Here is a 16,072-nt window from a genome sequence, read left to right as displayed (position 1 = left end):
CCAGTCTCCACACCTCCCCGGCTCTCTCCCCCATTCCCAGTCTCCTCACCTCCCCGGCTCACTCCCTCAGTCCCAGTCTCCTCACCTCCCCGGCTCTTTCCCTCATTCCCAGTCTCCTCACCTCCCCGGCTCGCTCCCTCATTCCCAGTCTCCTCACCTCCCCGGCTCTCTCCCTCATTCGCAGTCTCCTCACCTCCCCGGCTCTCTCCCTCAGTGCCAGTCTCCTCACCTCCCCGGCTCCCTCCCTCATTCCCAGTCTCCTCATCTTCCTGCTCTCTCCCTCATTCCCAGTCTCCTCCCCTCGCCGGCTCTCTCCCTCAGTGCCAGTCTCCTCACCTCCCCGGCTCTCTCCCTCATTCCCAGTCTCCTCATCTTCCTGCTCTCTCCCTCATTCCCAGTCTCCTCACCTCCCCGGCTCCCTTCCTCAGTCCCAGTCTCTTCACCTCCCCCGCTCTCTCCCCCAGTCCCAGTCTCCTCACCTCTCCGGCTCTCTTCCTCATTCCCAGTCTCCTCACCTCCCCGGCTCTCTCCCTCATTCCCAGTCTCCTCACCTCCCCTCCCTGGCTCTCTCCCTCAGTCCCAGTCTCCTCACCTCTCCCACTCTCTCCCTCATTCCCAGTCTCCACATTTCCCCGGCTCTCTCCCTGTGTCCCAGTCTCCTCACCTCCCCGGCTCTCTCCCTCATTCCCAGTCTCCTCACCTCCCCTCCCTGGCTCTCTCCCTCAGTCCCAGTCTCCTCACCTCCCCGGCTCTCTCCCACATTCCCAGTCTCCACACCTCCCCGGCTCTCTCCCTCAGTCCCAGTCTCCTCACCTCACCGGCTCTCTCCCTCAGTCCCAGTCTCCTCACCTCCCCGGCTCTCTCCCTCAGTCCCGGTCTCCTCACCTCCCCGGCTCTCTCCCTCATTCCCAGTCTCCTCACCTCCCCGGCTCTCTCCCTCATTCCCAGTCTCCTCACCTTCCCGCTCTCCCCCTCATTCCCAGTCTCCTCACCTCCCCGGCTCTCTCCCACATTCCCAGTCTCCACACCTCCCCGGCTCTCTCCCTCAGTCCCGGTCTCCTCACCTCCCCGGCTCTCTCCCTCAGTCCCGGTCTCCTCACCTCCCCGGCTCTCTCCCTCATTCCCAGTCTCCTCACCTCCCCGGCTCTCTCCCTCATTCCCAGTCTCCTCACCTTCCCGCTCTCTCCCTCAGTCCCAGTCTCATCACCTCCCCGGCTCTCTCCCTCATTCCCAGTCTCCTCACCTTCCCGCTCTCTCCCTCATTCCCAGTCTCCTCACCTCCCCGGCTCTCTTCCTCAGTCCCAGTCTCCTCACCTCCCCGGCTCTCTCCCTCATTCCCAGTCTCCTCACCTTCCCGCTCTCTCCCTCATTCCCAGTCTCCTCACCTTCCCGCTCTCTCCCTCATTCCCAGTCTCCTCATTTCCCCGGCTCTCTCCCCCATTCCCAGTCTCCTCACCTCCCCGGCTCACTCCCTCAGTCCCAGTCTCCTCACCTCCCCGGCTCTTTCCCTCATTCCCAGTCTCCTCACCTCCCCGGCTCTCTCCCTCATTCGCAGTCTCCTCACCTCCCCGGCTCTCTCCCTCATTCCCAGTGTCCTCCCCTCCACGGCTCTCTCCCTCAGTCCCAGTCTCCTCACCTCCCCGGCTCCCTCCCTCATTCCCAGTCTCCTCACCTCCACGGCTCTCTCCCTCATTCCCAGTCTCCTCACCTCCACGGCTCTCTCCCCCATTCCCAGTCTCCTCACCTCCCCGGCTCTCTCCCTCATTCCCAGTCTCCTCACCTCCCCGGCTCTCTCCCTCATTCCCAGTCTCCTCCCCTCCCCGGCTCTCTCCCTCGGTCCCAGTCTCCTCACCTCCCCGGCTCTCTCCCCGGTCCCAGTCTCCTCACCTCCCCGGCTCTCTCCCTCATTCCCAATCTCCTCACCCTCAGTCCCAGTCTCCTCACCTCCCCGGCTCTCTCCCTCTGTCCCAGTCTCCTCACCTCACCGGCTCTCTCCCTCATTCCCAGTCTCCTCCCCTCCCCGGCTCTCTCCCTCGGTCCCAGTCGCCTCACCTCCCCGGCTCTCTCCCCCAGTCCCAGTCTCCTCACCTCTCCGGCTCTCTCCCTCATTCCCAGTCTTCTCACCTCCCCGGCTCTCTCCCTCAGTCCCAGTCTCCTCACCCTCATTCCCAGTCTCCTCACCTCCCCGGCTCACTACCTCAGTCCCAGTCTCCTCACCTCCCCGGCTCGCTCCCTCATTCCCAGTCTCCTCACCTCCCCGGCTCTCTCCCTCATTCCCAGTCTCCTCAGCTCCCCGGCTCTCTCCCTCATTCCCAGTCTCCTCATCTTCCTGCTCTCTCCCTCATTCCCAGTCTCCTCACCTCTCCGGCTCTCTTCCTCATTCCCCTCCTCACCTCCCCGGCTCTCTCCCTCATTCCCAGTCTCCTCACCTCCCCTCCCTGGCTCTCTCCCTCAGTCCCAGTCTCCTCACCTCTCCCACTCTCTCCCTCATTCCCAGTCTCCACATTTCCCCGGCTCTCTCCCTCAGTCCCAGTCTCCTCACCTCCCCGGCTCTCTCCCTCATTCCCACTCTCCTCACCTCCCCGGCTCTCTCCCACATTCCCAGTCTCCACACCTCCCCGGCTCCCTCCCTCAGTCCCGGTCTCCTCACCTCCCCGGCTCTCTCCCTCAGTCCCGGTCTCCTCACCTCCCCGGCTCTCTCCCTCAGTCCCAGTCTCCTCACCTCCCCGGCTCTCTCCCTCATTCGCAGTCTCCTCACCTCCCCGGCTCTCTCCCTCATACCCAGTCTCCTCACCTCCACGGCTCTCTCCCTCATTCCCAGTCTCCTCACCTCCCCGGCTCTCTCCCTCATTCCCAGTCTCCTCACCTCCCCGGCTCTCTCCCTCAGTCCCAGTCTCCTCACCTCCCCGGCTCTCTCCCTCATTCCCAGTCTCCTCACCTCCCCGGCTCTCTCCCTCAGTCCCAGTCTCCTCACCTCTCCCACTCTCTCCCTCATTCCCAGTCTCCACATTTCCCCGGCTCTCTCCCTCAGTCCCAGTCTCCCCACCTCCCCGGCTCTCTCCCTCATTCCCAGTCTCCTCACCTCCCCGGCTCTCTCCCTCAGTCCCAGTCTCCTCACCTCCCCGGCTCTCTCCCTCATTCCCAGTCTCCTCACCTCCCCTCCCTGGCTCTCTCCCTCAGTACCAGTCTCCTCACCTCTCCCACTCTCTCCCTCATTCCCAGTCTCCACATTTCCCCGGCTCTCTCCCTCAGTCCCAGTCTCCTCACCTCCCCGGCTCTCTCCCTCATTCCCAGTCTCCTCACCTCCCCGGCTCTCTCCCACATTCCCAGTCTCCACACCTCCCCGGCTCTCTCCCTCAGTCCCGGTCTCCTCACCTCCCCGGCTCTCTCCCTCAGTCCCGGTCTCCTCACCTCCCTGGCTCTCTCCCCCAGTCCCGGTCTCCTCACCTCCCCGGCTCTCTCCCTCATTCCCAGTCTCCTCACCTCCCCGGCTCACTCCCTCAGTCCCAGTCTCCTCACCTCCCCGGCTCTCTCCCTCATTCCCAGTCTCCTCACCTCCCGGCTCACTCCCTCAGTCCTAGTCTCCTCACCTCCCCGGCTCTCTCCCTCAGTCCCAGTCTCCTCACCCTCAGTCCCAGTCTCCTCACCTCCCCGGCTCTCTCCCTCAGTCCCAGTCTCCTCACCTCCCCGGCTCACTCCCTCAGTCCCAGTCTCCTCACCTCCCCGGCTCACTCCCTCAGTCCCAGTCTCCTCACCTCCCCGGCTCTTTCCCTCATTCCCAGTCTCCTCACCTCCCCGGCTCTCTCCCTCATTCGCAGTCTCCTCACCTCCCCGGCTCTCTCCCTCATTCCCAGTGTCCTCCCCTCCACGGCTCTCTCCCTCAGTCCCAGTCTCCTCACCTCCCCGGCTCCCTCCCTCATTCCCAGTCTCCTCACCTCCACGGCTCTCTCCCTCATTCCCAGTCTCCTCACCTCCACGGCTCTCTCCCCCGTTCCCAGTCTCCTCACCTCCCCGGCTCTCTCCCTCATTCCCAGTCTCCTCACCTCCCCGGCTCTCTCCCTCATTCCCAGTCTCCTCCCCTCCCCGGCTGTCTCCCTCGGTCCCAGTCTCCTCACCTCCCCGGCTCTCTCCCCGGTCCCAGTCTCCTCACCTCCCCGGCTCTCTCCCTCATTCCCAGTCTCCTCACCCTCAGTCCCAGTCTCCTCACCTCCCCGGCTCTCTCCCTCAGTCCCGGTCTCCTCACCTCCCCGGCTCTCTCCCTCATTCCCAGTCTCCTCACCTCCCCGGCTCTCTCCCCCAATCCCGGTCTCCTCACCTCTCCGGCTCTCTCCCTCAGTCCCAGTCTCCTCCCCTCCCCGGCTCTCTCCCTCATTCCCAGTCTCCTCACCTCCCCGGTATCTCCCTCAGTCCCGGTGTCCTCACCTCCCCGGCTCTCTCCCCCAGTCCCAGTCTCCTCACCTCCCCGGCTCTCTCCCTCTGTCCCAGTCTCCTCACCTCCCCGGCTCTCTTCCTCATTCCCAGTCTCCTCACCCTCGGTCCCAGTCTCCTCACCTCCCCGGCTCTCTCCCCCAGTCCCATTCTCCTCACCTCCCGGCTCTCTCCCTCTGTCCCAGTCTCCTCACCTCCCCGGCTCTCTCCCTCTGTCCCAGTCTCCTCACCTCCCCGGCTCTCTCCCTCATTCCCAGTCTCCTCACCTCCCCGGCTCTCTCCCTCAGTCCCAGTCTCCTCACCTCCCCGGCTCTCTCCCTCAGTCCCAGTCTCCTCACCCTCAGTCCCAGTCTCCTCACCTCCCCGGCTCTCTCCCTCATTCCCAGTCTCCTCACCTCCCCGGCTCTCTCCCTCAGTCCCAGTCTCCTCACCTCCCCGGCTCTCTCCCTCATTCCCAGTCTCCTCACCTCCCCGGCTCTCTCCCTCATTCCCAGTCTCCTCACCTCCCCGGCTCTCTCCCTCATTCGCAGTCTCCTCACCTCCCCGGCTCTCTCCCTCATTCCCAGTCTCCTCACCTCCCCGGCTCTCTCCCACATTCCCAGTCTCCACACCTCCCCGGCTCTCTCCCTCAGTCCCAGTTTCCTCACCTCCCCGGCTCTCTCCCTCATTCCCAGTCTCCTCACCTCCCCGGCTCTCTCCCTCATTCCCAGTCTCCTCACCTCACCGGCTCTCTCCCTCAGTCCCAGTCTCCTCACCTCCCCGGCTCTCTCCCTCAGTCCCAGTCTCCTCACCTCCCCGGCTCTCTCCCTCATTCCCAGTCTCCTCACCTCCCCGGCTCTCTCCCTCATTCCCAGTCTCCTCACCTCCCCGGCTCTCTCCCTCATTCCCAGTCTCCTCACCTCCCCGGCTCTCTCCCTCATTCCCAGTCTCCTCTCCTTCCCGCTCTCTCTCTCAGTCCCAGTCTCCTCACCTCCCCGGCTCTCTCCCTCAGTGCCAGTCTCCTCACCTCCCCGGCTCTCTTCCTCATTCCCCTCCTCACCTCCCCGGCTCTCTCCCTCATTCCCAGTCTCCTCACCTCCCCTCCCTGGCTCTCTCCCTCAGTCCCAGTCTCCTCACCTCTCCCACTCTCTCCCTCATTCCCAGTCTCCACATTTCCCCGGCTCTCTCCCTCAGTCCCAGTCTCCTCACCTCCCCGGCTCTCTCCCTCATTCCCAGTCTCCTCACCTCCCCGGCTCTCGCCCACATTCCCAGTCTCCACACCTCCCCGGCTCTCTCCCTCAGTCCCGGTCTCCTCACCTCCCCGGCTCTCTCCCTCAGTCCCGGTCTCCTCACCTCCCCGGCTCTCTCCCTCAGTCCCAGTCTCCTCACCTCCCCGGCTCTCTCCCTCATTCGCAGTCTCCTCACCTCCCCGGCTCTCTCCCTCATACCCAGTCTCCTCACCTCCACGGCTCTCTCCCTCATTCCCAGTCTCCTCACCTCCCCGGCTCTCTCCCTCATTCCCAGTCTCCTCACCTCCCCGGCTCTCTCCCTCAGTCCCAGTCTCCTCACCTCCCCGGCTCTCTCCCTCATTCCCAGTCTCCTCACCTCCCCTCCCTGGCTCTCTCCCTCAGTCCCAGTCTCCTCACCTCCCCTCCCTGGCTCTCTCCCTCATTCCCAGTCTCCACATTTCCCCGGCTCTCTCCCTCAGTCCCAGTCTCCTCACCTCCCCGGCTCTCTCCCTCATTCCCAGTCTCCTCACCTCCCCGGCTCTCTCCCTCATTCCCAGTCTCCTCACCTCCCCGGCTCTCTCCCACATTCCCAGTCTCCACACCTCCCCGGCTCTCTCCCTCAGTCCCGGTCTCCTCACCTCCCCGGCTCTCTCCCTCAGTCCCGGTCTCCTCACCTCCCCGGCTCTCTCCCTCATTCCCAGTCTCCTCACCTCCCCGGCTCTCTCCCACATTCCCAGTCTCCACACCTCCCCGGCTCTCTCCCTCAGTCCCGGTCTCCTCACCTCCCCGGCTCTCTCCCTCAGTCCCAGTCTCCTCACCTCCCCGGCTCTCTCCCCCAGTCCCGGTCTCCTCACCTCCCCGGCTCTCTCCCTCATTCCCAGTCTCCTCACCTCCCCGGCTCACTCCCTCAGTCCCAGTCTCCTCACCTCCCCGGCTCTCTCCCTCATTCCCAGTCTCCTCACCTCCCCGGCTCTCTCCCTCATTCCTCGTCTCCTCACCTCCCCGGCTCTCTCCCTCAGTCCCAGTCTCCTCACCTCCCCGGCTCTCTCCCTCATTCCCAGTCTCCTCACCTCCCCGGCTCTCTCCCTCAGTCCCAGTCTCCTCACCTCCCCGGCTCTCTCCCTCAGTCCCAGTCTCCTCACCTCCCCGGCTCTCTCCCTCAGTCCCAGTCTCCTCACCTCCCCGGCTCTCTCCCTCATTCCCAGTCTCCTCACCTCCCCGGCTCTCTCCCTCATTCCCAGTCTCCTCACCTCCCCGGCTCTCTCCCTCAGTCCCAGTCTCCTCACCTCCCCGGCTCTCTCCCTCAGTCCCAGTCTCCTCACCTCCCCGGCTCTCTCCCTCATTCCTAGTCTCCTCACCTCCCCGGCTCTCTCCCTCAGTCCCAGTCTCCTCACCTCCCCGGCTCTCTCCCTCATTCCCAGTCTCCTCACCTCCCCGGCTCTCTCCCTCATTCCCAGTCTCCTCACCTCCCCGGCTCTCTCCCTCATTCGCAGTCTCCTCACCTCCCCGGCTCTCACCCTCAGTCCCAGTCTCCTCACCTCTCCGTCTCTCTCCCTCATTCCCAGTCTCCTCACCTCCCCGGCTCTCTCCCTCATTCCCAGTCTCCTCACCTCCCCGGCTCTCTCCCTCATTCCCAGTCTCCTCACCTCCCCGGATCTCTCCCACATTCCCAGTCTCCTCACCTCCCCGGCTCTCTCCCCCATTCCCAGTCTCCTCACCTCCCCGGCTCTCTCCCCCAGTCCCGGTCTCCTCACCTCTCCGGCTCTCTCCCTCAGTCCCAGTCTCCTCCCCTCCCCGGCTCTCTCCCTCATTCCCAGTCTCCTCACCTCCCCGGCTCTCTCCCTCATTCCCAGTCTCCTCACCTCTCCGGCTCTCTCCCTCAGTCCCAGTCTCCTCACCACCCTGGCTCTCTCCCTCATTCCCAGTCTCCTCACCTCCCCGGCTCTCTCCCTCAGTCCCAGTCTCCTCCCCTCCCCGGCTCTCTCCCTCATTCCCAGTCTCCTCACCTCCCCGGCTCTCTCCCTCAGTCCCGGTCTCCTCACCTCCCCGGCTCTCTCCCTCATTCCCAGTCTCCTCACCTCCCCGGCTCTCTCCCCCAATCCCGGTCTCCTCACCTCTCCGGCTCTCTCCCTCAGTCCCAGTCTCCTCCCCTCCCCGGCTCTCTCCCTCATTCCCAGTCTCCTCACCTCCCCGGCTCTCTCCCTCAGTCCCGGTGTCCTCACCTCCCCGGCTCTCTCCCCCAGTCCCAGCCTCCTCACCTCCCCGGCTCTCTCCCTCTGTCCCAGTCTCCTCCCCTCCCCGGCTCTCTTCCTCATTCCCAGTCTCCTCACCCTCGGTCCCAGTCTCCTCACCTCCCCGGCTCTCTCCCCCAGTCCCAGTCTCCTCACCTCCCGGCTCTCTCCCTCTGTCCCAGTCTCCTCACCTCCCCGGCTCTCTCCCTCTGTCCCAGTCTCCTCACCTCCCCGGCTCTCTCCCTCATTCCCAGTCTCCTCACCTCCCCGGCTCTCTCCCTCAGTCCCAGTCTCCTCACCTCCCCGGCTCTCTCCCTCAGTCCCAGTCTCCTCACCTCCCCGGCTCTCTCCCTCAGTCCCAGTCTCCTCACCCTCAGTCCCAGTCTCCTCACCTCCCCGGCTCTCTCCCTCATTCCCAGTCTCCTCACCTCCCCGGCTCTCTCCCTCAGTCCCAGTCTCCTCACCTCCCCGGCTCTCTCCCTCATTCCCAGTCTCCTCACCTCCCCGGCTCTCTCCCTCATTCCCAGTCTCCTCACCTCCCCGGCTCTCTCCCTCATTCCCAGTCTCCTCACCTCCCCGGCTCTCTCCCTCATTCGCAGTCTCCTCACCTCCCCGGCTCTCTCCCTCATTCCCAGTCTCCTCACCTCCCCGGCTCTCTCCCACATTCCCAGTCTCCACACCTCCCCGGCTCTCTCCCTCAGTCCCAGTTTCCTCACCTCCCCGGCTCTCTCCCTCATTCCCAGTCTCCTCACCTCCCCGGCTCTCTCCCTCATTCCCAGTCTCCTCACCTCACCGGCTCTCTCCCTCAGTCCCAGTCTCCTCACCTCCCCGGCTCTCTCCCTCAGTCCCAGTCTCCTCACCTCCCCGGCTCTCTCCCTCATTCCCAGTCTCCTCACCTCCCCGGCTCTCTCCCTCATTCCCAGTCTCCTCACCTCCCCGGCTCTCTCCCTCATTCCCAGTCTCCTCACCTCCCCGGCTCTCTCCCTCATTCCCACTCTCCTCTCCTTCCCGCTCTCTCTCTCAGTCCCAGTCTCCTCACCTCCCCGGCTCTCTCCCTCAGTGCCAGTCTCCTCACCTCCCCGGCTCTCTCCCTCATTCCCAGTCTCCTCACCTTCACGCTCTCTCCCTCATTCCCAGTCTCCTCACCTCCCCGGCTCTCTCCCCCAGTCCCAGTCACTTCACCTCCCCCGCTCTCTCCCCCAGTCCCAGTCTCCTCACCTCCCCGGCTCTCTCCCTCATTCCCAGTCTCCACACCTCCCCGGCTCTCTCCCACATTCCCAGTCTCCACACCTCCCCGGCTCTCTCCCACATTCCCAGTCTCCTCACCTCCCCGGCTCTCTCCCCCAGTCCCGGTCTCCTCACCTCTCCGGCTCTCTCCCTCAGTCCCAGTCTCCTCCCCTCGCCGGCTCTCTCCCTCATTCCCAGTCTCCTCACCTCCCCGGCTCTCTCCCTCATTCCCAGTCTCCTCACCTCCCCGGCTCTCTCCCTCATTCCCAGTCTCCTCACCTTCCCGCTCTCTCCCTCAGTCCCAGTCTCCTCACCACCCCGGCTCTCTCCCTCATTCCCAGTCTCCTCACCTTCCCGCTCTCTCCCTCATTCCCAGTCTCCTCACCTCCCCGGCTCTCTCCCTCATTCCCAGTCTCCTCACCTCCCCGGCTCTCTCCCTCATTCCCAGTCTCCTCCCCTCCCCGGCTCTCTCCCTCGGTCCCAGTCTCCTCCCCTCCCCGGCTCTCTCCCCCGGTCCCAGTCTCCTCACCTCCCCGGCTCTCTCCCTCATTCCCAGTCTCCTCACCCTCAGTCCCAGTCTCCTCACCTCTCCGTCTCTCTCCCTCATTCCCAGTCTCCTCACCTCTCCGGCTCTCTCCCTCATTCCCAGTCTTCTCACCTCCCCGGCTCTCTCCCTCAGTCCCAGTCTCCTCACCCTCATTCCCAGTCTCCTCACCTCTCCGTCTCTCTCCCTCATTCCCAGTCTCCTCACCTCTCCGTCTCTCTCCCTCATTCCCAGTCTCCTCACCTCTCCGACTCTCTCCCCCAGTCCCGGTCTCCTCACCTCTCCGGCTCTCTCCCTCAGTCCCAGTCTCCTCCCCTCGCCGGCTCTCTCCCTCATTCGCAGTCTCCTCACCTCCCCGGCTCACTCGCTCAGTCCCAGTCTCCTCACCTCCCCGGCTCTCTCCCTCATTCCCAGTCTCCTCACCTCCCCGGCTCTCCCCCTCATTCCCAGTCTCCTCACCTTCCTGCTCTCTCTCTCAGTCCCAGTCTCCTCACCTCCCCGGCTCTCTCCCTCATTCCCAGTCTCCTCACCTTCCCGCTCTCTCCCTCATTCCCAGTCTCCTCACCTCCCCGGCTCTCTTCCTCAGTCCCAGTCTCTTCACCTCCCCCGCTCTCTCCCCCAGTCCCAGTCTCCTCACCTCCCCGGCTCTCTCCCTCATTCCCAGTCTCCTCACCTCCCCGGCTCTCCCCCTCATTCCCAGTCTCCTCACCTTCCTGCTCTCTCTCTCAGTGCCAGTCTCCTCACCTCCCCGGCTCTCTCCCTCATTCCCAGTCTCCTCACCTTCCCGCTCTCTCCCTCATTCCCAGTCTCCTCACCTCCCCGGCTCTCTTCCTCAGTCCCAGTCTCTTCACCTCCCCCGCTCTCTCCCCCAGTCCCAGTCTCCTCACCTCCCCGGCTCTCTCCCTCAGTCCCAGTCTCCTCACCTCTCCGGCTCTCTCCCTCATTCCCAGTCTCCTCATTTCCCCGGCTCTCTCCCCCATTCCCAGTCTCCTCACCTCCCCGGCTCACTCCCTCAGTCCCGGTCTCCTCACCTCCCCGGCTCTTTCCCTCATTCCCAGTCTCCTCACCTCCCTGGCGCTCTCCCTCATTCGCAGTCTCCTCACCTCCCCGGCTCTCTCCCTCAGTCCCAGTCTCCTCACCTCCCCGGCTCCCTCCCTCATTCCCAGTCTCCTCACCTCCCCGGCTCTCTCCCTCATTCCCAGTCTCCTCACCTCCACGGCTCTCTCCCCCATTCCCAGTCTCCTCACCTCCCCGGCTCTCTCCCTCATTCCCAGTCTCCTCACCTCCCCGGCTCTCTCCCTCATTCCCAGTCTCCTCACCTCCCCGGCTCTCTCCCTCATTCCCAGTCTCCACCCCTCCCCGGCTCTCTCCCTCGGTCCCAGTCTCCTCACCTCCCCGGCTCTCTCCCCCGGTCCCAGTCTCCTCACCTCCCCGGCTCTCTCCCTCATTCCCAGTCTCCTCACCTCCCCGGCTCTCTCCCTCATTCCCAGTCTCCACCCCTCCCCGGGTCTCTCCCTCGGTCCCAGTCTCCTCACCTCCCCGGCTCTCTCCCCCGGTCTCAGTCTCCACCCCTCCCCGGCTCTCTCCCTCGGTCCCAGTCTCCTCACCTCCCCGGCTCTCTCCCTCATTCCCAGTCTCCTCACCTCCCCGGCTCTCTCCCCCGGTCCCAGTCTCCTCACCTCCCCGGCTCTCTCCCTCAGTCCCAGTCTCCTCACCTCCCCGGCTCTCTCCCTCTGTCCCAGTCTCCTCACCTCCCCGGCTCTCTCCCTCATTCCCAGTCTCCTCACCCTCAGTCCCAGTCTCCTCACCTCCCCGGCTCTCTCCCTCTGTCCCAGTCTCCTCACCTCCCCGGCTCTCTCCCTCATTCCCAGTCTCCTCACCTCCGCGGCTCTCTCCCTCATACCCAGTCTCCTCACCTCCCCGGCTCTCTCCCACATTCCCAGTCTCCACACCTCCCCGGCTCTCTCCCTCAGTCCCAGTCTCCTCACCTCACCGGCTCTCTCCCTCAGTCCCAGTCTCCTCACCTCCCCGGCTCTCTCCCTCAGTCCCAGTCTCCTCACCTCCCCGGCTCTCTCCCTCATTCCCAGTCTCCTCACCTCCCCGGCTCTCTCCCTCATTCCCAGTCTCCTCACCTCCCCGGCTCTCTCCCTCATTCCCAGTCTCCTCACCTCCCCGGCTCTCTCCCTCATTCCCAGTCTCCTCTCCTTCCCGCTCTCTCCCCCAGTCCCAGTCTCCTCACCTCCCCGGCTCTCTCCCTCAGTGCCAGTCTCCTCACCTCTCCGGCTCTCTCCCTCATTCCCAGTCTCCTCACCTTCACGCTCTCTCCCTCATTCCCAGTCTCCTCACCTCCCCGGCTCTCTCCCCCAGTCCCAGTCTCTTCACCTCCCCCGCTCTCTCCCCCAGTCCCAGTCTCCTCACCTCCCCGGCTCTCTCCCTCATTCCCAGTCTCCTCACCTCCCCGGCTCTCTCCCTCATTCCCAGTCTCCTCACCTCCCCGGCTCTCTCCCTCATTCCCAGTCTCCTCACCTCCCCTCCCTGGCTCTCTCCCTCAGTCCCAGTCTCCTCACCTCTCCCACTCTCTCCCTCATTCCCAGTCTCCACATTTCCCCGGCTCTCTCCCTCAGTCCCGGTCTCCTCACCTCCCCGGCTCTCTCCCTCAGTCCCGGTCTCCTCACCTCCCTGGCTCTCTCCCCCAGTCCCGGTCTCCTCACCTCCCCGGCTCTCTCCTTCATTCCCAGTCTCCTCACCTCCCCGGCTCACTCCCTCAGTCCCAGTCTCCTCACCTCCCCGGCTCTCTCCCTCATTCCCAGTCTCCTCACCTCCCGGCTCTCTCCCTCATTCCCAGTCTCCTCACCTCCCCGGCTCTCTCCCTCGGTCCCAGTCTCCTCCCCTCCCCGGCTCTCTCCCCCAGTCCCAGTCTCCTCCCCTCCCCGGCTCTCTCCCTCATTCCCAGTCTCCTCACCCTCAGTCCCAGTCTCCTCACCTCACCGGCTCTCTCCCTCATTCCCAGTCTCCTCCCCTCCCCGGCTCTCTCCCTCGGTCCCAGTCTCCTCACCTCCCCGGCTCTCTCCCTCAGTCCCAGTCTCCTCACCTCCCCGGCTCTCTCCCTCAGTCCCAGTCTCCTCACCTCCCCGGCTCTCTCGCTCATTCCCAGTCTCCTCACCTCCCCGGCTCTCTCCCTCATTCCCAGTCTCCACCCCTCCCCGGCTCTCTCCCTCGGTCCCAGTCTCCTCACCTCCCCGGCTCTCTCCCCCGGTCCCAGTCTCCTCACCTCCCCGGCTCTCTCCCTCATTCCCAGTCTCCTCACCTCCCCGGCTCTCTCCCTCATTCCCAGTCTCCACCCCTCCCCGGGTCTCTCCCTCGGTCCCAGTCTCCTCACCTCCCCGGCTCTCTCCCCCGGTCTCAGTCTCCACCCCTCCCCGGCTCTCTCCCTCGGTCCCAGTCTCCTCACCTCCCCGGCTCTCTCCCTCATTCCCAGTCTCCTCACCTCCCCGGCTCTCTCCCCCGGTCCCAGTCTCCTCACCTCCCCGGCTCTCTCCCTCAGTCCCAGTCTCCTCACCTCCCCGGCTCTCTCCCTCTGTCCCAGTCTCCTCACCTCCCCGGCTCTCTCCCTCATTCCCAGTCTCCTCACCCTCAGTCCCAGTCTCCTCACCTCCCCGGCTCTCTCCCTCTGTCCCAGTCTCCTCACCTCCCCGGCTCTCTCCCTCATTCCCAGTCTCCTCACCTCCGCGGCTCTCTCCCTCATACCCAGTCTCCTCACCTCCCCGGCTCTCTCCCACATTCCCAGTCTCCACACCTCCCCGGCTCTCTCCCTCAGTCCCAGTCTCCTCACCTCACCGGCTCTCTCCCTCAGTCCCAGTCTCCTCACCTCCCCGGCTCTCTCCCTCAGTCCCAGTCTCCTCACCTCCCCGGCTCTCTCCCTCATTCCCAGTCTCCTCACCTCCCCGGCTCTCTCCCTCATTCCCAGTCTCCTCACCTCCCCGGCTCTCTCCCTCATTCCCAGTCTCCTCACCTCCCCGGCTCTCTCCCTCATTCCCAGTCTCCTCTCCTTCCCGCTCTCTCCCCCAGTCCCAGTCTCCTCACCTCCCCGGCTCTCTCCCTCAGTGCCAGTCTCCTCACCTCTCCGGCTCTCTCCCTCATTCCCAGTCTCCTCACCTTCACGCTCTCTCCCTCATTCCCAGTCTCCTCACCTCCCCGGCTCTCTCCCCCAGTCCCAGTCTCTTCACCTCCCCCGCTCTCTCCCCCAGTCCCAGTCTCCTCACCTCCCCGGCTCTCTCCCTCATTCCCAGTCTCCTCACCTCCCCGGCTCTCTCCCTCATTCCCAGTCTCCTCACCTCCCCGGCTCTCTCCCTCATTCCCAGTCTCCTCACCTCCCCTCCCTGGCTCTCTCCCTCAGTCCCAGTCTCCTCACCTCTCCCACTCTCTCCCTCATTCCCAGTCTCCACATTTCCCCGGCTCTCTCCCTCAGTCCCGGTCTCCTCACCTCCCCGGCTCTCTCCCTCAGTCCCGGTCTCCTCACCTCCCTGGCTCTCTCCCCCAGTCCCGGTCTCCTCACCTCCCCGGCTCTCTCCTTCATTCCCAGTCTCCTCACCTCCCCGGCTCACTCCCTCAGTCCCAGTCTCCTCACCTCCCCGGCTCTCTCCCTCATTCCCAGTCTCCTCACCTCCCGGCTCTCTCCCTCATTCCCAGTCTCCTCACCTCCCCGGCTCTCTCCCTCGGTCCCAGTCTCCTCCCCTCCCCGGCTCTCTCCCCCAGTCCCAGTCTCCTCCCCTCCCGGGCTCTCTCCCTCATTCCCAGTCTCCTCACCCTCAGTCCCAGTCTCCTCACCTCACCGGCTCTCTCCCTCATTCCCAGTCTCCTCCCCTCCCCGGCTCTCTCCCTCGGTCCCAGTCTCCTCACCTCCCCGGCTCTCTCCCTCAGTCCCAGTCTCCTCACCTCCCCGGCTCTCTCCCTCAGTCCCAGTCTCCTCACCTCCCCGGCTCTCTCCCTCATTCCCAGTCTCCTCACCTCCCCGGCTCTCTCCCTCATTCCCAGTCTCCTCACCTCCCCGGCTCTCTCCCTCATTCCCAGTCTCCTCACCTCCCCGGCTCTCTCCCTCATTCCCAGTCTCCTCTCCTTCCCGCTCTCTCCCCCAGTCCCAGTCTCCTCACCTCCCCGGCTCTCTCCCTCAGTGCCAGTCTCCTCACCTCTCCGGCTCTCTCCCTCATTCCCAGTCTCCTCACCTTCACGCTCTCTCCCTCATTCCCAGTCTCCTCACCTCCCCGGCTCTCTCCCCCAGTCCCAGTCTCTTCACCTCCCCCGCTCTCTCCCCCAGTCCCAGTCTCCTCACCTCCCCGGCTCTCTCCCTCATTCCCAGTCTCCTCACCTCCCCGGCTCTCTCCCTCATTCCCAGTCTCCTCACCTCCCCGGCTCTCTCCCTCATTCCCAGTCTCCTCACCTCCCCTCCCTGGCTCTCTCCCTCAGTCCCAGTCTCCTCACCTCTCCCACTCTCTCCCTCATTCCCAGTCTCCACATTTCCCCGGCTCTCTCCCTCAGTCCCGGTCTCCTCACCTCCCCGGCTCTCTCCCTCAGTCCCGGTCTCCTCACCTCCCTGGCTCTCTCCCCCAGTCCCGGTCTCCTCACCTCCCCGGCTCTCTCCTTCATTCCCAGTCTCCTCACCTCCCCGGCTCACTCCCTCAGTCCCAGTCTCCTCACCTCCCCGGCTCTCTCCCTCATTCCCAGTCTCCTCACCTCCCGGCTCTCTCCCTCATTCCCAGTCTCCTCACCTCCCCGGCTCTCTCCCTCGGTCCCAGTCTCCTCCCCTCCCCGGCTCTCTCCCCCAGTCCCAGTCTCCTCCCCTCCCCGGCTCTCTCCCTCATTCCCAGTCTCCTCACCCTCAGTCCCAGTCTCCTCACCTCACCGGCTCTCTCCCTCATTCCCAGTCTCCTCCCCTCCCCGGCTCTCTCCCTCGGTCCCAGTCTCCTCACCTCCCCGGCTCTCTCCCTCAGTCCCAGTCTCCTCACCTCCCCGGCTCTCTCCCTCAGTCCCAGTCTCCTCACCTCCCCGGCTCTCTCGCTCATTCCCAGTCTCCTCACCTCCCCGGCTCTCTCCCTCATTCCCAGTCTCCACCCCTCCCCGGCTCTCTCCCTCGGTCCCAGTCTCCTCACCTCCCCGGCTCTCTCCCCCGGTCCCAGTCTCCTCACCTCCCCGGCTCTCTCCCTCATTCCCAGTCTCCTCACCTCCCCGGCTCTCTCCCTCATTCCCAGTCTCCACCCCTCCCCGGGTCTCTCCCTCGGTCCCAGTCTCCTCACCTCCCCGGCTCTCTCCCCCGGTCTCAGTCTCCACCCCTCCCCGGCTCTCTCCCTCGGTCCCAGTCTCCTCACCTCCCCGGCTCTCTCCCTCATTCCCAGTCTCCTCACCTCCCCGGCTCTCTCCCCCGGTCCCAGTCTCCTCAC

The sequence above is a fragment of the Heptranchias perlo genome, unplaced genomic scaffold (assembly GCF_035084215.1).
Source record: "Heptranchias perlo isolate sHepPer1 unplaced genomic scaffold, sHepPer1.hap1 HAP1_SCAFFOLD_43, whole genome shotgun sequence".
Taxonomy (NCBI): Eukaryota; Metazoa; Chordata; class Chondrichthyes; order Hexanchiformes; family Hexanchidae; genus Heptranchias; species Heptranchias perlo.
The sequence above is the reverse complement of the archived record's forward strand: the minus strand, read 5'-3'. Positions refer to the sequence as shown.